This window comes from Pocillopora verrucosa, chromosome 5, assembly GCF_036669915.1.
Source record: "Pocillopora verrucosa isolate sample1 chromosome 5, ASM3666991v2, whole genome shotgun sequence".
Lineage (NCBI taxonomy): Eukaryota > Metazoa > Cnidaria > Anthozoa > Scleractinia > Pocilloporidae > Pocillopora > Pocillopora verrucosa.
This window is the reverse complement of record NC_089316.1, coordinates 24,149,256-24,172,747: the sequence shown is the minus strand read 5'-3', so window position 1 is coordinate 24,172,747 and position 23,492 is coordinate 24,149,256. Positions and strand designations below refer to the sequence as shown.

Sequence of the window (23,492 nt, the reverse complement as noted above, 5' to 3'; positions counted from 1 at the left end):
AGCCAACCAAGGAATTTGCGCGCAGCAGAGACAGGATCAAATTTTTTGACACCTAGGATTATTCTGCAAGCGAAGTTGTGAATGAGTTGGAGCTTAGAAATATTTTTTCTAGAGCTATTATCCCAAACAGTAGTACAATAAAAAGGCTTGCTGAAAACAAGAGCATTAATAATTAAAATAAGAGTTTTGTTGTCCAAAAGATGTTTGATTCTATTGATACGACGTAAATTATAGAGGCAGCTTGACGACAGTTTAGATACGTGGTCGTCAAAGGTTATGGCAGAGTCGATCCAGACCCCCAAGTCTTTTACAACAGGAGAAAGCTTAACATTCTTCCCCAATAGAACGGAATGAGGTAGAGATAGGCTTCGCGTTAGTTGTGGTACGCCAATGACAGGGAACTTAGTTTTGTTTGGGTTGATTAACAGAGAGTTTATTCAGCACCACTTTGCAATCTCGCTAAGACCACTATTGAGGTCAGGAATGGCAACAATGACGTCTGACGGGGAAAGAGCCAAAAACGTAGAACCTACTACTAGAGCCAGGGTCCCTGGCAACGGTCACATGCCGACGAAGCGACGGTAATGGCAACAGTCAGTATCAAACGGCATGTCATTTTTCCGTTCTGTGCCCACACGGGATCGATCTTTGGGCTTGTGTGACCAAACACACTTGTAAAACCCTAATGAAATTTCCCAGTTGTTCGTAATGTTGTTCTGCTTATTCAAGATATGAAAAAAAAGGCAAAAAAAAAGAGAGAAATTAGAAAAAAATCTATATCTGTTTTGCATAGAGTCGAGCATTACCAGCAACCACAAAAAACGTTTTCAAAGATGTTGATAGCGGTTGCGCGCTGCAAAAGTATTAGTTGAAGATTAATACGTAAAACAGCCTCAATCTGTTATCTATCTCTTTTGTTTAATTGAAGCTCAAAACTAATATAAAAGTGATAAGAAATTGCGGTGAAAAATGCCAAACCATTATCCGGCTGAACATCGGTTTGCAACTGTGCCTCGAATTAACAGGGATGGGCGCTGACTGCTATGGGCTACGACTTCACATGCTTAGAGCAAAGCAAAAACTTGTGTCCCATACCTTTGTTTTTCTCTGAATTTCCCTAACTGCCACTGACATTTGACCATAATTCAGTCTTTTACTTTATCGAGAGGTCAAACGTATGGATTAGACATTTAATTTAAATTTAAAAGTTCAAAATTGTCGCTTCTCGGAATAGATAACTTTAAATAAATACACCTTATTCGATGCGAAAATTTGCACGTTGCGTGGTATTATTCCAAGTCAAGAGAGTGCGGTTAAAACAATCCAATTGTTCTTTATGACCGTCAGGAAAAAGTCTGGTGTTCTCAGAGACTTGTTGCTTGAGAAACGTCAAAAAACCGATAACAGCAACATTTTCTGTTTGTTGGTTGCAACTTTTTTGTTGTTCCGCTCCCAGTCCGTATTTTTGCATTGTTGTGCAATGCAACACCGTGGGAGATTTTGCATGTTCCCATGCCCACACATATGGCTTAAATGGGTTAGTAGTGGAGTGATAAAAAGTATATTTTGCGACAATGAATTAAACGACGAGGAACTGTTAGACTGAATCATTCCGTTCTTTATCTAGATTTGTAATTTTGAAACTATATGTGTAGCGAAATGTTTGAAAAACGAAAATTTTGAAATCGATGATTAATGCCATATTTCTGTCAAGTGATCGATGGAAAGCATAAATACTCTGTAATGTTTTTTTTCTCTTTTTCTAAGAGGGTTGGAATTCATTAATGAACTGTCTACAGGGTTTTGGCCTCCCATTTAGAGAATAAAATTAAACAACTGAAGCCGATAAAAAATTCGAGGAAGCAGGGAGTTAATTAAAAGGGAAATAAACGATGTAAACTCGTCACAAGCTGAACTGTCGCTGACGGCATTTATAGTGAAAATCCTTTTCCAAACTTGTCTTTCTTTTTATCACAATTATTGGTTTTCTATTTAGTGTGTTTATAAAAATAAGCAAATGCAACTCCTATTTCTTTTCCTGTAAGAGTAAAGTTGCTCAAGCTCAACGTTTGAATAAGTTTAAGTCGACGAACTTAATTTGTTTTTTTCGCGAAAGGGCTCTTAAGTGGTGTCTATGTATTTCTCGGGTGACATCTTGTCACAACAACTTTAAAAGGCAGGCAACTATGCTATTATGTTCCTGAAACCCCTCATAATATTTCTGAAAAATTTTGCACTAAACGTCAATTAAGACACAACAGTCGTGAATTATAACTATCATTTCAATTTTAAAACCATAAAACTGCTTAATTGAGGTGATCTGTTTCCAAATCATTTTGCGTCTTAACAAAGCTAAAACTACATTTATAAACAAGTTAAAACATATTTCTTCCCTTTTAAAAATCTATTTCGTTATTTCCATTAACTTTATTTTTTTAAAGCAATATTAAACCTAAGAACGCACGTTACCAGGGTTCAGTTTGTTTGAATGAGCAGCGACTGATAATATCATCTTCTTTCCAGTTGGATTTTGCTTGAGGTTCTTGTATGTTCCGATAATTTATATCTAACCAATCACTATTTACTCAACTTTTCTATAGAATAATCACAAGATGTAGTAGAGCTTCAGTTGTACTTACTCAGCGCAGAGTGTAAAAACAGAGCTGTGAACATTTTACCCGATTGAAGCCCTCTCATCGCCCAATTCTTCAAGCTTCTTATGTTATAAGGTCTTGACTTGATAACAACGCGAGGGTGACAGATTGTGTAACGTATTAAAACCTTTTTGAAGGAGTTAATATGACACATGACAATACTTCTCATTGACATAAGTCACCACAATTTTTTTTTCTTCATAAAAGAACCAATGAAGCTAAAAGGTTTTCTACCTGGTGCTGAGCAATTGCTCGCTTCCGCAAAACAAGAAATTCACTTAATAGGCTGTTATAGAAATAGCTATATTAGTGTACATTTTCTTATAGCGCAGGTAATAATAAGTTGATAAAATACGTTTTTAATAGAATTAGTTCAAAAATCATGTTCGAAGTTAGTGATGTTTGTCAATCAGCATTTTTCCCACCGCAAGCTTTATCGACTATCTCATGTGTTCAACTGCACGGATGGAAGAAAATACCATCTATCCATCAACGAAATGAAGCTGCTGGTTGTAATTGATAACATTATATCGTATATGGCAATAGCTTCACCGGTGGGTCTGATCCTGTAATACACGTAAGGGAAATAAATTAGTGGAAGTAGGTGTCCCTTGGTCAATTAATGTCGTGGGAATCGGGATCAGTCGGATTAAGATTTGCCGCAATGCTACATGTATGATAACGACACGCAGGGGTATCCAGCATTTCTTTGAGTCTGTGAGAAGCACAATAACATCGATATTTGTTTATATAATGACTGGGAGAGTGAAACAGCAAATAATATGGAGGAAAGCTCGAGTGCTCAAAGAAAGCCTCGCAGAGGAAACAAATGCGTTAACATTTTCCTTTTAAAGAGACAAAAAGTGTCCTTTATAGCTCTGGAACGGTTGGAGGGTGGGGGGGGGGGGGGAGGGGGTGTTAGGATAAAATTTACCTTATCCTAACATAGGGGTCTATGATATTCTTACAATCCTTCCTCATTGGCAGTTAGCAATCACTTTGGTATGGTCTGAACCTTTATACTCTGTCAGTGACACTGAACGCTTTCAGTTCCCCACGAAAACTATGTTATCCCCTTAAAAACCTCCTGATCCCTTTTCCCAGGCGGAATAATAACTGATTCATTAGTTCTGACTTCAAAACAACGCAGTATCGTCACAAAGAAAATTAATTCTGACCTCTTACCAATCGACGTTCTGATGATTGTTCTAACCGATGTACAGTAGAAGTAGTGAAATTTTCCAGTGCTATTTCACTACTCATCAGATCTAAATTTTTGACACACACGCATTTCCGGATTAAGACCCTTTCCTTGCTGCTGAGCATCAATTGTCTAGAGAATTGGCTGGTGACAGTATTTTAGCTTCCAAAACAATCAAGTATTACTGACAACTCGCCATACGAAGGCGTTTATTTCTGTCAGTGTCATTAGGTCTGAAAAGTTTTTTCCTTTTGGCATTTATTAAAATTAGTCTAAGATGATGTTAAGATGGAATTGTGTTCCTGTGATCCTTGTCAATCCTGCATGTTAAAAAGCCGTTTCGTAGACTGCCAAAACAATATCTATGAAAATAATATCTTGAAATATCCTAAACCACACCTCCTCTATTCTTCTTATCGTCTCTTCCAGTGTCTATCTCATGGAAACTTTGACGGGACAGGCATAAGAGGGGGAGGGGAGTGGGTAGAGTGAGTTTACGCTCGAGATCAGCAAAATGCCTACATACTGTATACATACTGTTTTGATGTTCATGCATGTAAGACCATCATTCATCCGTGACTTGCAGTTTTGCTGTCATGATTAACTTTGTCGTTGAGGAAGACAAAATGGTGGAGGCGATGATTTTGGTTTGGTGACGATAAAATTTACCTGATTCCCCCATTAGACTCTATAATATTTTTATGATTCCCTCCCCCCCGCTCCCCCCCCCCCCCCCCATTGGTAGTTAATTGGCAGTCAAACTTGTATAGTCCCCCTCTATACTCTGTTGGCAACGATTGATCCTCTGTTCCCCTTGAAAATCATGTGATCTCCCAAAAATCCTTACCTCCCCGGGCGATATATGACGAGTGTTCCCCAATCCCATCTTATTTTAACTATTTTTCCTCACCGGAATACTTTTTTGTAATTTCTTACTGCGTGTTTTGTTTTGTTAGTAACACAGACACGATACAGAACCCCGATGCCAAGATGCTAAACAAGGCAGGCTCCTAACTATGACAACGTACCTTGTACCCGTCACCCGACCTTTGTGTCCATTTGCGCACCAAACGTCGATAACAGTCAGAAATGGATATTTTATACTTTGCATCAACTAACGGTCCAGAAAAGACTTTAAAGCATTCATCAGGCTTTAGAATGGGCGGTGAATGAAGAAGCTACAGTCGAGAAGATTGGCGTTGGTCTAACTTCTGACTTAAATGTCCTTTGGTATGCATGCAACCGTTGGTCATTGAGAGCGGCGACTTGGATTGGGAGTAGAGGAAACTAATCTTGCACTATTTAGAGGGTCAGTTAAAATTTCGGCCATTTATCAGTTCCTAGTATAATTTTAGGCCATTTGCCAGTTCACGGTTTAATGACTGATAATAATTAACTTAGCGAGTTACTCACTACTCACAGACCGTACTATCGGCTAAAAAGGCACATATAGCGTTCAATACAATAAGAACATCTTTTTCTCAATTCTGGAATGAAATAATTCCCAGATCTTCCAAGTAACTTTAAGTCTTTGTTCGAAGGGTGTTTAAATAAGTTGCCCGTGTGCAACATTGAAACATTCCTTTTCAACCACTTAGCCAATCAAGATGTTGGAAAGAAGATCGTCAGAAAGACAACAAACTTGTGAGGAGTCCTCTAGCACAATGTATTGGTTTTAAGTTTTGTTTCACAATGCGTCGATTACAATTGGCTCCGATGAAATGATCGGAGAGGAATGTTCTTTATATACTTTAAGCGAAGAAAACAAAGTGAAAATGGGCGCGAATAGGCCGCCCGGATCTAGAAACCGTAATTGTGTTAATATCTTCACCCTCTTGGTCAGAAAAGTCGTTTTCTGTGTCCCTGTTATATTCGTTTGGATATGTTTGTACCTCAGCAACTGCTACTTCAACGATTTAGAAGTCAACAAATGTGACATCTGTCACATTCCCACCTTCCGAAGTAGTTTGAACGGCTCCTTTGTCGCCGCTAAGCCCTACTGGCTGATTTCTGGAGTTAAAATCATTCTTTAGTTCCGCCAACAAGTCCACTTTGGTAGAATCTTGTTGCTTCGTGTAGACGGCCGGCGGTTGGACCCTTACGCCTTGTCCTCGGTAGTTTCCTCCTGAAATGTCCTTTGCCTTAGCGGACGATACTTCTCCACAAATTCTTTCACAGCACTTTAGGTCTCGGGGTTGATCTATTCTGAAGGTAGAGGTCGCATAAAGTTGACATTTGCCGGTGTAAGGGATATTTAAATGCTATACTCTGTGTACGGCATCTTTAAGAGACATGTGTGCTGTCTCTATGCTTTGGGCTCTGATACCAAAACTGTCAGAGACTTCCATGCAAGGATATGCAAGAACGACACATTACCAATGAGTCCCGATGCTAGTTTAATCCCACCTGTAGCAACGTCCGATACGGATAGAGTCTTTTCCATAGAACAGATGCCATGAACTTGCGTAAAGGAACACGTTCCATCCCTTCCATCACTTGCTCCTTCCTGACCAGAGCCCCTCTCAGAGGGACGGAGGAACTTTACCTTTCGATCTCCTGAGTCATTGAACGCTATCCCGTCTTCAAATTCTTGATTTCTTTACAAGACCCCAAGTTGTTTTTCAGAAGTAGGCCCACTTCTAAGCTTGAAACGTTACAAACGTAAAGGCCACCGTCAACCGACTGCCGCAAAGTAAGCTCTTTGTGTGAGGATCTCCATAGATATGACATTTGGAATGCCAGTCGGGTAGATCAAGAGTTTGACTCCGGTACCAGCAATGCCAACTCCATTGTAATGTAATGTCACATGTATGATTCCTCTCTGGGCCTCGTCTGCACACAACGGAATGTTTTCAATTGCAGCACAGATTGAAGTAGGCTTTTCTGAAGGAGGGCCACAAACGTGACTTTTTAGGGCGTTTAGGGCGACCCGGTCTTTTGTCAGCTGTCAGTAAAAGCCCACTACAAATGTCAGTCGTCAGTTAGATTTTCAGCGTTTTGTCAGTTGTCGGTTAAACAATTTTGGCCTTTGGTCACTTGTCAGTTAACACCATCCAGACCCTCTATTTAAATACGGGCCTGGTGTCAAAAACAACAAAAAAAAAATGTTGTACACAACAAACGTTGATGATACTTAGCGATCGCTTCTTCGTAACATTCTACTGTTTTCACGTTTTGCATGCCAAAACTTCTATAAATTGAAATAATAAAAAGCCGTTTTCTAGGTAAGTGACGCACGTCTACATGATTTTGTTTGTACAGTAAACATTGTAATTAGGGTTAAAAAGTTCCAGTTTAATTACCTTTGATCGATACTTACCCCAATAATCTAGACCTTTTCAATTAATTTCCATATCGCAAGATACCAACAAGCATCGAGCTTAGAAAGCTTGCTTTCTGAGGCCACTTAAATACTTAGTTTCATGTAGCTTTTATAGCTTTTTCTATGGCGAAAGTTTTTGGACCAGTGGTGTTACTTCACTCTGTGCACTGAAAGTAATATGCAGACCGGCAAAATGATCAGAACTGGAATAACTTTGTACATGAACGTACTGCGAACTTATTTTACGCTAATATTACAAAGTAGTGTAGTTATTTAATAAATATATTTGAAAATAATCCTTACGCTTTGATTGTTGATGTCACAGTAAGGCAATATCCAACTGACAAGCTATCACTTCCCTAGGAAGCGCCATATAGCTTCTCACGGACGAGAAGGGTTTCGCCATGCTGGCGGCCCACAGTGTTTGAGCCCTTTGTTGACATCAATGAAATGAAGTAATTTTTCTAGGACGAATGAGATCCTCCTTATTGGGGTCAGTCTTTATTTTTTGCTAGGGAGTAGGGGGGATATTGGGGGCAGCCCATGGTTTAAAGGAGGAACGGAAGGGTATCGGTCGTCACCAACAAAGTACAAAGGGAGGACTAGAAAATTTCGGATTAAAACTGTTGCGAAATTTGTTAACAGAAAACGATTATGTGGCTAGTCGTGGTCAAATCAATTTACATTGTATTCAAATTAAAATAACATCATGAAATACTCCAAGCCAAACCTAACCTACCATTTATTATAACATCCTCCCAGTATCTTTCTCATGGAAACTTGGACAAGCACATGGGGGGGGGGGGGGGGGGGGAGTGGAGTGACTCAATATGCTCGAGACCAGCGAAATTCTAATCCTACACACTGACATATATACATAATTTTACTTCCGTTCGAATATCAGAGTAGCATGGTGGTGTTAGTTTCTCCGAACAAAGAAACTGTCTTAGTGAATAAATACATAAGTCTGATTCATGGAAAACACCAGTTCAATTCCATAATTATATTACAATGAATAAGGATAATCAAATATATTAAATAAGATAAATAAAGCTTACTTGTTACTTAACAGTAAAATGATCAATATTATTCACAGCAAGTATTCTGAAAGTCTCAAATACAAATATCCTTTTTTTTTAATCTTTAAAGTAATGAAGCAAGAATATATTCATCTAAATCATTCCATTTTTTTGCTTCAGAATATTACAGGCGGATTATATAACATAACAACACTTAACTTTCATGGTGTTACTATGTTTTAAAGACATGAAGGAGTTAATATGTTTTGCCGTTTAATACGAGCCATTTTTATATACCATCAATGAGCTCGAAAGAAAAGTTGTATAAAGGTTCTTCCTCCGAGATCAGCTAAGAAAAAATGTGAAAAAAAAAAATGATTGTTTTATTTTTTTTCCTTCTTTACTCGCCACAATGCTACTACGCGCTGGGGAATTCATACTATTTTTTGTGTGTCCGTTATGATTTCTTAACGATCTGCTCTTTTACGTTGATTTTCGATGAAGTGTTTACTTTATTTCACCTTTTCTTTTTACTTTCTCTCAACCTAATAATTATGAGCCTCTGCTGTTTTTAATAAATAATCGAATTCTTCGTTCCCTTTTCAGAACTCTAAAACAATACTCTCCAGCCGTTGTAACAGGTCATATTGCCTCCTACGTAATTTACGGAGGGAAGACTCGCCGACATCCTCTTGAAATCTTACTTTCTTTTTTTTCTCTACGTTTGCTGCAGTCGTCATTGCTTTCACCTTTCAGAGATTTTAACATGTTGCTTATCTTGTCAAACAATGCCTGTCTTTTTGTACTGTATTGCTGTTTATCAACTGTTTCTCTGAATCTTTTGTCCCTCGAAGCGATGATAGCTTCACTTATTAATTCAAAGTTGAGATTGGAACTGTTCTTGGAGTCAGGGCCAACGTTTCCTGATTCTTTGTCCTTCAATTCTGCCGACCTCTTGGAGGTTCTCAATTGTTTCAATGTATTACTGATTGAATCGAAAAATTATTTTCTTTCTTCTGAGCATGAGAAACGGTTCTCACCGTTAAGCTCATACAGCTCACTTTCGCTCACATTTTTCTTAGTATCCAAAAGAGCATCGTTGATTATGCCGATAAAGAAGTTCATGGAGAGGCTAGGATAGTAAGAGTAAAGAGAATTAAAAAGGCGAATATTTTGGCGTATATAGTGTTAGCCTCGGCCAGTTCATTGATTGGTCTAGCTTTCACTCGACCAAGAGTTACCTCAAGTTGGAAATAAGCTGCTTTTAGCACCGAAGAGTAGCGCTCAGATACAGAACCAAATATCAAGACACCGAAGTGCAAAAATGCCACAAAGAAAATGGATAAAACAATACTAAAGGACGACAAAGATCGTGCAGATATCTTCAACGTTTTGGAGAAGAGAGCAACATAGCTGTTGAAGTGAATGGTTCGCAAGAGCTTAGTAGTGACGGTGAAAGTAAGAATTCTAAGTACGGTATTTTCCATTTCTTGGCAAATGATAGCTTCTTGGAAACTTAGATTTGCGTAAATGTTTTTATGCAGTTGGCCCATTGTTGAAATGGCTTTACTTTGTCGTACATCACTACGGAAATCAGAGAAAAAACAATTTGGAATATATCGACCCAATTCCACATGGACTTGAAATATCGAGAACGATAATTGTAAAGCCTGAAAATTTCTCTTCCAAAGTACAGAAAAACGAATAGAATGTACAGAAACAAGCAAATCAGATAAAACTGATGCGAGGGTCTGTCCGTAGAATCAAGCGAAAGAACACGAGTTTGCATGGAGGCTGCTTTCAGTCCAGATGCATCAACTTCATAGAAGTATGTGGCGACACCTAAAATATTCACTGACGGATTGAATGTTGAAAACTCTGCCAGGAGAACTCTGGTTTGCCTGTCTAGCCAACCGTTGTTTTGTAAATTTTTTACTAGGCTGAATCCCGTATGGTCATCATACCCGAGGTCTGCTACAAATCCTCCTCCATCATAAAAGGAGAACTGTCCCCACCTGGGTGTAGTGTCAGTATCCTCGGCATGTTGATATCGCCATGGCTTCGGGCAAAGTTGTAATAAGTCGTCATTCCTCGTAGCATTGTTAACAGGCCTCATGCCTGGTTTGTTGTAGGCGGTCTTGTCTTCGTTCTCTGTCGAGTATCCCTTGAAACATTTTTCAAACAATGTTTCCATATAGTTTAGGACTTTACATTGCGCTAAAAGTTGGAAAACAAAAGATTATAATTAGGAAAGTTGATTTGGTATTCATTTCACTAGCCAGCTTGTCACATTTCGTACTTTTAAATAAATATGGACAATTCTGTCATTGAGAACTAAAGATGTGTTAAAAGCCGTCAAAGCAGCATTTGCCTACGCAAAGGAACGCCCTCATCAAAACCGAAATTTAATTAACGTCCATAAAAGGAAGCAGCTTTCTAAACACTCATCTAGATGATTGTTAGAATGGTCAGCAGTCGAGAGATTTGTCACCGGTGCACGTTCTATATTTTTCTTTAAGAATTTCAATAAACTATTATTTAAGTCTATATTTAAGTTTGGACACTGATCGATTCTCTATCAGACCCAATTATATATGTATAACTATAAAATGTAACATGACGTGTGTAGGTAAATCTATCGAATTTAATGAAATGCAAAAAGTAATAAAAATGGAAAAAACTTACTCGCTTTCACTCTGAGTTGCCTTACTCGAGCCATTCCGACGAGAAGAGGGTGTTTATTACCAACATAAATTGTTTGCGTTTCCTTTTGATCGTTGTACCATTTACCGGAAAACACTCCTGGGATGAATACACGCTGTAACCAGCTCTAGTACATTGTATTATTTGTCACCTGAATGAATACAAGATCTTGGATTAAATAAATAAATACATATACATATGTATGCATGTATATATGTATATATATATGTCTCTCTCGTATCCTGATTCTTAAGGGATAATTTTACTCAAAGTAAATCCCTGAACGTCTGTAAAGAAGAAACAAAAAATCCAGTTTTTGAGGAGGCCGGCAAAGTAAAATTTACCTTCATATGCTCTATTTTGAACGCCCATGGGAATGAAAGTTGTAATATTAATCAAACACGAGAATTTCAGCAATGGATTTATCATAATAATGTAATGTTTACCCACCTTGCCGAAGGTCATTTCTGTTTCCATAGCACACTGCCATAAGCAAGAAAACGAAGACCAAGTATAAACCCAGCTCTGTAAAATAACGTGCCAGGTTCTGTTTCTTAGCTTGTTGTCTTCTCATCTTTCCTATTTCTGATAATTCCAGTGCCCAAAAATGTTTCCTAAAGTACCCAGTTTTAACTTGCTGAGGCCTTTCACAAGCGTGTACCTTTGATCTCTTCGCCTTTATCTTTAAAATGGCCGCGAATGTTAAAGCTGTGAAGAACACCTTTACTGGTTCCTTGATTGTTACATCCTGCACGAATGAGATAAGCATCGAAGACAGCCACTGCTCACTGACACTCTTTTCCCAAATTAGATTGTAGAAAATTGAAAACGCAGCCGAAAAAGTACAAGAAAAAAACAACAAACACCAAGCGATAGCACTGATCAGGGTACCTCTAAGATAATAGCTATTGTTTGTCGCAGACTTTTCAGCTCCTTTCTGAAACAGAAACACTATGGCAATGTTTATGGGTGACACAACAAGCACGCTATCAATTCCAGCCACCACTTGTCTCCACGACATTTTCAGCGGTCCGACTAGGATAGGCTGTTCATATTTGCCTTCTAAATTAGAGAACATCGCGTTAGCAAACATGGATGTCAAAAGCACCGAGGGGCAGCAAGAAAGCCGCTGTAATCTTGTAAAGCGGCTTCTTCTTAGCTTGGCTGTTACTGAAATCCAAATATGCTACTCCGCGAGGCCTCTTCGCCAACGTCTTGCAACTTCATCGCCAAATTCCAGCTGATTTGAGGTCTTGTCGATTATTCGCTCGATACGCCCGTCTCCGCGCTCAAGAGCAGACCATTGACTGACTATGAATTTCCACGACTGCTTGGATTGTACGTCCTGAATCAGAATTTCTTCTTGGTAGCAAGAGGGATTATTTCCAAAATTATCATGTCTTATCTGCACTCCTTGGATCGAACCAAGTGATTTGTTAACATGAAGTACAAACAAATTCGAATTAACCCGCGAGAATAACGTATTAACTACACCAGGCTTTTCATGGCTAAGCTGAAGAATGCCGCTCTTTCCATCAGAACCGTAAATCTCCAAAGCAACATGAGCAGTCGTGCCTGAGTTTCTCCAAGCTCCTGTAGTAATCACCATAACATATTCATAGGTGCTGCTTTAGGATGATGGAAGTTCGATCAGTAATTCCCACTAGAAAAACTTGGAACACACTCCCCTCAACAGGTGTCAACCACCACCGGCACCATACAAACGACTCATTCACGACATTAACATCACAAACTAACCGAACAGAACGACCTAACTTCACTAACGGATCTAAACCGACCAGTCACGACTGACCTACGCCACTTGAGGCTTACAGCCAATAACATCACGGCAAAACTGACCAATCAGTTTATACAAACCGGACTAAGTACATTCGACTGACAACAACCCTCCACTTGACTCTGATGATGACTTCCGCTCAGGTTGTCGAATCGTCGGTCACCGTTACCAACAACAGTCCTTCTCAGGACTACACTCACCCGAACGATCAAACTACATTATTACACGTTTTGATGATTGTTCTAACTATTTATTTCACTACTCATCGGATCTAAACTATTGACAAACACGCATTGATTAAGACCCTTTCACTGTAGCTGAGCATCGGTTGTCTAGAGAATTGGCTGGTGACGGTATTTTAGGTTTCAAAATAATCAAGGACACAAGCGCTTTTGTTTCTGTCAATGTCACCGGATCTGAAGAGTTTTTTTTCCTCTTTTGGCATCTATCAAAATTAATCTAAGATGATGCTAACATGGCATTGTGCTCCTGTGATCCTTGTCAATGGCTGTTTTGCAGCCTATCAAAAAATTGTGAATCATATAGAAATGAAAATAGTATCTTGAAATGCCCCAAATCACACCTCCTCCATTATTCTTATCGTTTCTTCCAGAGTCTATCTCATGGAAGCTTGGACAGGATAGGCGTGGGGAGGGGGGAGGGGAGTGGGTAGAGTGAGTTTACGTTCGATATCAGCAATACGCCTAGATACTGTATACATAAGTTTATGTCCGTTAGAATTTCCCATAGCATGGTGGTGTTAGTTTATCCGCAGGGATGCAGCAGGGATGACGAAGGACTAACGCTCGAAACTGCAGCTTTGAAACTCTTTAGGGCGGTCCGTTTATGATATCAACTCAGTTGATAATACTAAACTATCTGTTTTTAACCTTAATCTTTGATTAAGAGTTTTACCTCCCTTTACATATCGTTTTATGCCTCTCAGCCCAGTAGTTATTATTTTTTTTTAATAAAAAGTTTGATTCTTCGTCTTCTTCTGAGAACCCTGAGACAATAATCTTCAGCCGTTGTAACCGGTCATGCTGTCTCCTACTTGATTTAAAGAAGAAACAGGTAAAAAAAAAACGTGCCCATCCCTTTTGGGCTTTAATTCTTTATGTCTGTATATTTTCATTTTTTTTTCGTTTTGATCTTGTACAGTAAAGCTTGACATAAAGATATGAAACTAGTTACCACAACTAACTATAGTTGTGTGATTTCATGTAAGTTTAATTTGCACGACACGAAAGCAAAAGCCTCTGTTTTAATGTCCATGCATGTGAGACCACGATCCAACCCTGACTTGCAGTTTTACTGCCATGATTAACTTTGTAGACAAAAATTTCGTAAACAAAGGAGAATGCTGGAGGATGACGAAGATGATGAAATGCTCCCCAGACGTAAGTTCTCTCATTGAAAATAAAAATAAAAAAAATTAAAAAAACAAGAAAAAAAATGGTATAGGGGATACTTTTGGCTGGGTGACGATAAAATTTACCTGATTCCTTCGTTAGACTCTGTAACATTCTTATGACCCCACGTCCTCCCCCCCCTTATTGACAGTTAATTGGCAGTCAAACTTCTAAACCCCCTTAAAACTCTGTTGACAACGATTGATTCCCTGTTTCCCTTAAAAATCATATGATCTCCCGAAAATCCTCACCTTCCCAGGCGATAAATGATGAGCGTTCCCAATTCCACCTCAAAACGTTCAGCAGGCTTTAGAACCAACGTCGAATTAAGAAGCAACAGTCGAGAAGATTGACGGTCACTTCACACCATAATGGCATTGGTCTAACGTCTAACTTAAATGTCCTTTAATGTGCATGCAGCCGGTGGTCATTGAGGGCGGCGACTTGGATTGCAAGCAAAGGTAACTAATCTTGCACTATTTAAATACGGGCTTGGTGACAACACCACCGCCAACAACAACAACAAAAGTTATACGCAACTAACGTTGATGTTACTTAGCGATCGTTTCTCGCACAGTTTTACTGTTTTCACGTTTTGCATACCAAAACCTCTGTATATTGAAATAATAAAAAGCCATTTTGTAGGTAAATAGCGCACCTTTACACGATTTTGCTTGTTCAATAAACATTGCGATTAGAACCATCAAGTTCCGGTTCAGTTACCTTCTTTTTCCTAAATTCCTTTTTATTCCAGCGTCGAGAAAGCTGGTATGAGTTACAAAAAAAATGTTATACCGACAAAGCACTCTTACTTGCTCAAAGGAAAGGACACGTGAGGCCCTTTGATGAATGCTTTCCCTATAGTCTAGTCCCTTTGAATTAATTTCCATATCGCAAGAGATCAACAAGCATGGAGCTTTCTTGCTTTCTTGCTTTCTGCGCGCAGCACTTTTAAGTGACAGTTTCAGACACCACCAAGCGGTTCAACCAGCAAACCGCCGAATAAATAAGGTTCAGTTCAGGAAAATGTGATTGACAAGCTATCACTTCCCCATAATGCGCCATTTAATTTCTCACATACGGGAAGGGTTTCGCCATTTCGCCATGATGGCAGCCCACAGTGTTTGAGCCCTTTGTTGACATCAATGAAATGAATAATTTTTCGAGGGAGCATGCTCCTTATTGGGATCATTGATAATTCCTCGCTCGGGAGGGAAGGGAGATATTGGGGGGGGGGGGGGCGTCCTATGGCTTTAAGGGGGCACGGGTTGGAGGATCATTCGTCACCAACAAAGGACAAAGAGAAGACTAGGACATTTCGGATAAAAACCGTTGCGCAATTTGTCATCGTAGTAGTGTTCAAATCAATTTGCACCGTATCCATATTAAACAAAAACATCGTAAAATGCGCCAAACCAAACCTATTCTATCATTATAACATTCTCCCAGACTTGGACAAGCACAAAATGGAGGGGGAGGGGAGGAGGGAGTGGAGTGAGACAATGCGCTCGAGACCAGCAAAGTTCCAATCCTTCATAAATGTATGCACAACTTTATTTCCGTTCGAATTTCAGAGAAGCATGGTGGTGCTAGTTTCTCCGGACAAGAAACTATTTAAGAAAGTAAATAAGTAAGTCCAATTCAGTAAAAACACGAACTCAGTGCCGTAATCATTTTGCAATAAATAAAAACTTATCAATTATATTAAATAAGATAAATAACGGTTTCTTGTTGTTTAAAAATCAAATGAACAGTAATATTCACAGCAAGTATTTTGAAGGTCTTAGATACAAGTGTATTTTTAAAATCTCTAAAGTCATCGTGAGCTCAAACACATGCATATAAATCGTTCCATCTTTCTGCAGCAGAATATAACAGGTGGATTACATAATAACAATAATTAATTTTCTTAGTGTTACTAAGTTTTAAAAGATATGAAGGAGTTCATATTTTTTTGCCATTAAATACGAGCCATATTTATATACAATCAATAGGCTCCAGAAAAAATTGTATACAAGTTCTTCTTCTGAGATCAGCTATAAAAAAGATTGGAAAAAATGATTTTTTGAGTTTTCTTCTTTTTTTTTTGTTTATTCGCCACAATGCTAAGGATTTCCTGCTATTTCTTTGTGTATGCGAAATTTTACCTTAATTTTCAATTGTTTTTAATTTTCCTTCACCTTTTCTTTTTACTCTCTCTCAACCTAGTGGTTATGAGCCTCTGCTGTTTTTAATAAATAATCAAATTCTTCGTCTTCTGTTAAGAATCCTAAAGCAATACTCTCCAGCCGTTATAACAGGTCCCGCTCTCTCTTACGTAATTTACGGAGAGAATACTCGACGACATCTTCTTGAAATCTTACTTTCTTTTTTTCTCTACGTTTGCTGCAGTCTTTTTTGCTTTCACCTTTCAAAGATTTTAACATGTTGCTTATCTTGTCAAGCAATGATTGTCTCCTTATGCTGCATTGCCGTTTATCTATTGTTTCTCTGGATCTTTTCTTCCTCCGAGCTATGAGAGCTTGACTTGTTCAATCAAAGTTGAGATTGGAACTGTTCTTGGGGTCAAGGCCAATGTTTTCTGATTTTTTGTCCTTCACTTCTGCTGACCTTTTGGACGTTCTCGACTGTTTCAATGAATTACTGATTGCATCGGAAAAATTCTTTTCTTTCTTTTGATCTCGAGCAATGGTTCTCATTAATAAGTTCATACAGCTCACTTTCGTTCGCGTTGTTCTTAGCATCCAAAAGAGCATCGTTGATTATGCCGAAAAAGAAGTTCATGGAGAGGATAGTACGAGCTAACAAGCCTTCTTCAGGCCTTCTTTTCAATAGTGCTAAAGTAGTATTCATTAATGCGGAGATCGCTTTCATATTCACTTCTTTAACCGCAGTTCAAGTATATGACTTTCATATATTTACAGCCGTTTATTCACCACTTCACGGGTTTATTTGGAACCAACACAGTGACCAGCTCCCAGTTGGATTGTTAGCTCAGTTGGTAGAGCACTGCACTGGTATCGCAGAGTTCATGGATTCAAAACCTGTACAGGCCTGAATCTTTTTCAGGCCTTCTTTTCACTACTGCTTAAGTAGTGTTCAGTACTGCCAAGATCGCTTTCATGTTCAAAAAGTTGTTATATTGATCTATCAGCAAATTGTCATGAATTATTTACAAAAAGGTGTATAGCAGCCAGGGGGGAGAATTAACAATCAGATCATGGGAGAGAAAGGGCTATACTGGAGAGCATGCTCCGTTAAAACAACGTTCATGAGCGAAATCTGGTTCGACACCTACATTTTTCGCATCTTCCTTGTCGAATTTCCCTACCATAACAAGCACAGTCATATAACACAATAAAACCACAACAGTAGCCACAATCACTGCAATATTTCCGGTTTCTGATAGCTGCTGGAACTCGACTAGAACCTTGTTGAATTCAACAGGATTCGGTTCATTTAAAAGACCTGCACCAAATGATGTCAAGTGGCTGCAGCTACAGTTTACAAATCCATTGTATTGTGCTAAAACCTGAAATTATAAAATGCAAGGAAGGTTAACATTTTTGCTGTCACCATTAATTTAATCACACTGTATCTTTTCTGTTTTAAGGCGCTGCTAAGTCCTGGCTGGTTATCAAATTGATTCGACTTTCGTCTGAAAATGTTCCTGAATTCAATAATAGGCTTAATGAGTGAAGAGTATTACAATACCACAGCACTTTTGCAAACAATACACAGGAAAGCTCAAATTATCTGAACTGCGTTGAATGCAATTCCAAAATATGCAAAGAAGATCGTGCTGAAAATCGTTATGTAACTTTTCATTTATTCGACAGCCAGATGATATCCACTTGTCAAATTTTTTCTGACCAGTAAACACAACTACCTAAGGCCACCTTCAGAGTGTGGTTCTGGTCTCTTGTGGAATCATAAACTGGCATGAGAGAGACATTTTCACTCTGAAGTGGGGTGGGTGGTGGATCTTTGACTTCGACGCAGGAGCGCCTCCTTCGTCTTCCACCAAAACAAGATCTTTTCTCCCTTTTGTGAGATAAGTTCACTATGGCATTGTAATTTTTTAAGCCGAGAAAGTGTTTCCCAGGACGCTCAGCCAGAACTCGTATCGGCGCATGTAGATTCAAGGAGCAGACCGTTTTCCCTTCACTTTTGTCATGAGCATCTAGCACCCAAACACACTTTTCGTCATGAGAGATAGTGGCATTGAGGTCGTAGTCTTGAGTTGTCGGCCGCTGACCAAAACGCATATGGTTGGATCTTGAGGTTTGATTTCCAGCATCAGCCATGTGTTTTTTAAATCTAACATCAATCTCGTGAAAAAGTAAATTGTCATTCCTTGTGAAATAGTTTGCCTTTTTCGTAAAGTTTTCATCAGGTTTAAAGGTGTAACGATGACGATGTCCTCCGAGAGATTTGATACTTCAATCAGCTCTCTTTTGTTGTTTTTCAGCTTCAGGGTTATAACATCAGAGCCAACTCGCTCATTATGCCGTCCAAAGTGTAAGGATTAAAAGAGATTGAAAGCATCTAAAATAAGAATGATGAAAAATTTAGCCTGTTTGTTTGTTGTTGTGGACTGCTATAGTTGTACATGTAAACAAGGAATTTGCTGTTACTAAAAATTATAAGTTACCATAAGTTGAGGGCAAAATGAAAGAGCAATATATTTGGAAATCTACGAAAAATGAAATAATATTCATATAGTCACTTACTATGAATTATTTTCATAGCCAGCTTTTTAAAACTAGAATGAAAAACGACGAAAATGGCTTGTAACAGAACTGATCCTGTTATTTACTCAGTTTTGAGGTTTAGCTAAGGCGATGATAAGAAAATCAAGATTGATTCGGTTCCTTGTGCTGTCCCAAGTGCCAGAGTTGAACATGTCAAATTCAAAACAAGAATTATGATTAATGCAGGTAATAAGCAACCTTTATGGTACCTAATATTCTACTTTAACTTGACTGGGGTCTGCATCTGCCAAAAAAAAAATTGAATTGAAATGTGCCTGTGGCGCAAAAATACTTACTTGAACATCTACAAAACTTGTTTTGTTTATCCCGGAGAGTAACAATTGGCTTTCGGACGATAAGATAAACCGGCCTCTTCCAACTTTAATTTCCAGTCCTGAAAGTGTCTGGAGGCTAAATCTTCCGTGTGTCATGAATAGTTGTCCTGTTGTGAATGGTATCGTTCGTTCATCAGGTACTGTCAAGGCTAACAACGAGTCTGCAACTTTCTCGAGGGCCCTCATTGAAATCTTGACCAATAGTTTACCCTGTAGAAATTGCATAAATGAACATGGAATATTTATTTAATAAATTATGGATTTTCGCAAGCATGAAACAAACAACTAGGTCCGAAATCTGAATGACGAAGGGAATAACGGTGAAGTGAACAGCAATCTGCAATAGACCATTCTCTAATAAAGTTAGTCTAATAATTATGCTTGCATGTGGAAATAAGTTTCAAAGAGTCTATTTGGTGTGGACTTTTCGACACACCCTAAATGTACATTACAGTACTTGTTGTTAAAACTTGACTTGGAGTCTTCTAATGTAGTCATTGCTGCTGCCTTCAACACGCTATTAAGACGTGAAGTCAAGTTTTCTGCTGACTGCTTTGTCAACGGTGTGTCTGCTACATGTTGTTTCCGGGCGATAGACCAAAGGAGTGACGTAATCGAACTGATAGCAAATAAGGAGATATTCTGTGGAGTGCAAATAAGTATAAATGAAGCTAAAAATGCTCTCTCGCCAGCGCGAGAAAAATTACATTTGGTTCTACAGTTAGTTGCAAATAAACAAGACAACTGTACCATCTTGACTCCAGCAACTCGAGTGTTAGGTTGAATTGAGGGCTTTTTAGACACTCGATTTCTTATATTGCATCACTATGAAGACGTAATATAACTGATACACCTACACTACATAGGATTAACAATGTCTGTTGCGCTGTTGCGAGAAAGAGGAAAACATTACCGGAAGTGTAAACTCTTTAAGAGTTTCAGAGACATTTCAGAGATGTCTATCTTCGGCTGTCACAAAAAATTGACCTACACCTAAATTTACTGGGAAAAATTAACTTACCAACTCCTTGTTGAAGAAATTGGAATTTATTTGACCGATACGCCGGTTGTTTCAATTTTGCCTTTTCCTCAGGCTGCTATAAAACAGTTCATAAATTGATCAATGAATAAAATGTTTTGAAATACCGTTCGGAATTTGCCTTTTTTTCTGCGTGCAAATCAAGGGTAGACAAAGTTTTTAAAACATTTGACAAGAATTTCACGGGGTTCACCTCAATAATTTTCGTCAGCCAGAGTCAAAACGCGCCGAGCTAAGCGACATCACCCTCCAGTAAAATAATTTTCCAAAGAATAAATGTGGCGAGCGTGAGGAAACGCACATTTTTTTCATCATTGTGATCAAAGCCCAATGATGTACCTAAATTGATACTTACGGTATTAAACCATTGATTATGACAGGGTGAGCTTAATTTTTCTGTCGAGGTCGATGTGACTTCACATAAAAAGCGTTTTTGACGGAACAAACTAGTGAGCATCACTGCACGAACTGAGAAAGTAAAAACTTATCTCTGTATCTCCCACGCGTTTCGTCTGACAATAGCAGACTTCATCAAGGATTTTTCCAAGTAGGGTAAATAAGCCTGCTCATATATAAGTAGTAAATAAGTTGTCTCTTTACCATTGAAGCTAATGGATAGAATTCGCCGGGTGCGCCTACGGTGTTATACATGCGTGACATTTTCCGAACGTTACATGTACGAGTACGTGATCCCTTTGAGGGTCACAGATTTAGTGTAAATATTTGACCCCTCAACATCACGCAGTTTCTCTGGTTTACAGAGGTCTTACAACGTTTTATTAGATGGATTTGCTTCTACGGGTAGAAGGCTACAAGCGAATTTCTCAGGCGTAACTGCCTTTGATTTCTCAAGTGATGTTGTCGCAAACACAGTTTTTGGGAGTCACGAAACAAAAAACTTATCAGGACCTAGTTTCATGTTCTAATGAAAATAAATAGCATATAAAAACACATTCTCTTGAGAAATAAAGTTCTAAATGACAGGGGTTCTCTGAAACAAATAGTGATAGAAAAGGATTTCAGTTCTGGTCAATATTGACTTTTCATAGCCTACTTCTAAATCTGAGGGAACGCGCTGAGGGAATAAAAAACATAAATGTGTGATAATGCAAGGAAGAGGATAAAAATACAAATAAAGAAAAAGGAGAAAACATAGGAACCCGTGTTGCAGCGTGCAGATATCTTTTGAGCCAGACCTACACACCTAAGCCCGACACCACCCAGAGAAATTCGAAAGAGTGCTATATGTGAACTGGCTCGCACGTGCAAGTAGGAAAGGCCATGACAATCAGCGAAAATAATAGCAAATGCAGATGATATTTGCAGTCAAAAACAGGAAAATAGAATAAGAGAAGGATTAAGAACTTTCTAGAAGTGTCTTCCTGAAAAAAAAAAAAAAAGATAAGCAATTTTTACTTCTCACGAAAGGTCACGCGGTCACGCTACAAATACTATTTCTTTAGGTGAATTTCTTGATGGTGGAAAGTGGAAAAAAGCATTTTCCAGTCTTATTTTCTGGAAACATGGCGCAGTTAATGAATTTATGGGGCTATTGATATTTCCTATCAAATAAGGGGGGCAGAGTTTCCCATCATCCGCGGTATGGAAAAGCCGAAGTTGTTACACTCGGGAACTTGTAAGTCAACAAGCACGCGACATGTGACTTTAAAATCTCCTCTCCGTTACAGTTTTCTTATTGTAAACTGTGGGATAATGATAATAGACGATTAAATTATAGGCTAATTAATGTTTTCCTCTGTACAATAGCCCTATTTCCTGATCTTTGCAAATCTTCAAAGTAATAAGCGACTGAAGAAAGAAACGCTACGATTTTCCCATTGATTTTTCGCCTACATGCATTTCTCTAAACCTGAAGTTTTCCAATCCTACCAAAAATCTCTTGGTGAAAACCAAGGAAAACCGGAGGTGGTCTATCTACCACCGGAAAAAAAAAACAAAAAAGAAACCAGTTTGTCTTTTTGAGTTTTGGGGTAGACCCTTTAAACTAGCAAAGTTTCATTGAAATCGGTGTGATGGCATGTAGCACGACTGCCCGGTGCTCTCGTGGAGACGCGCCTAATTGTTAAAATAAAATTAACACAATGGTAAAGCGCAACGAGTTGTAAAAGAAAATGTTTTCTATTTCTTTTTAGAATCTTAAACGCAAAACAAAAGAGAGCGTTTTCAGTATGCAATGTGTTATTGTACTCACCCTTAGCTTCTGTTCCAGGACCTTTTGACGATTCGTTACCATCTTCACTTTCCGATTCACGATCGTCGTGATCGCAATTTTTACTTCCAAGTATAAAACCTGAAACAACAAAAACAAGAACAGAACCTAAAACATAAGAATACAAAATATATAAATAATAATATCAAATTTTCAGAACTATCGTCATCAAATAATGATGACGATAGTTCTGAAAAAAAACAAAGGTATCGCAAGACCCTCGGTGCGCAAATAAACAAGATTAGACCACTGTTGCATAAGACTGCTGAGTATAATTTTCAGGGAAAGTACCATTACAGCGGATAGATTGTGTACATCATTTCGTTCAAACGAAATCTTCAGTTACCACGAAGGTAATAGAGGTTTCGAATATACAAGTTAATACAAAGCGATTTCTTAACAAACAAACAGCCTGTTAGGTATCTTTCTATGTAGGTGAGATATATCTCAGTATTTTATTTTATTTTTGGATATATTTGTATTAATTTTTCCATGTTTTTGTTTATTTACTTAATTTTTTTAAAATATCTTTTTTTTTTGCAAAGATAGGCGGCCCTTGTAAGATTAAAGAGTGAGTCTCCTTTCCATAACTAGGTTTTGCAGCTTAGAAATTGAGAAATACATAAGGGCATCCCTAGGTGTAAATTTCCTCACGACGACTTTGGCTTCTCATATATTGTTTACAGATTAATTATAGATTAAATACCAAGGAAAAACTGACTTATATAAAAATTGCCATGGAGAAAACGAGACTTGAAAGACTTGAAATGGTATTGTTAAGCTGCAAAGCTCGGTAGTTTGTGAAAGGTGAGGGGCGATCTAAATTTCAATTTTTTATTTAGTCATTATAGAATTTTCATATCATTAAATTGGAAAAAAAAAACCAGGCTTGAAATATCCCATCACTGTTTGTATGTTTACGCAAAAGCTTCACTTGATAGACCCATGAGTTAGAACAGGCCTTAAGCCTGTATCGTAAAAATACTTAGATAAATTGGCTCCCTGAAATACATCCCGTAAAATAT

The 23,492-nt window shown here is 38.3% G+C and overlaps 1 protein-coding gene and 2 pseudogenes across 2 annotated transcripts in view; 1 reads left to right on the top strand and 2 right to left on the bottom strand.

Moving 5' to 3' along the window:
- LOC131776306 (uncharacterized) overlaps positions 1-23,492 on the top strand; it is a 174,881-nt gene that overhangs the window by 41,967 nt on the left and 109,422 nt on the right. The gene's annotated exons all lie outside the window — the stretch shown is intronic.
- Positions 9,318-11,668, bottom strand: LOC136280823 (polycystin-2-like protein 1; annotated as a pseudogene).
- On the bottom strand, positions 17,345-18,657 carry LOC136280822 (uncharacterized; annotated as a pseudogene).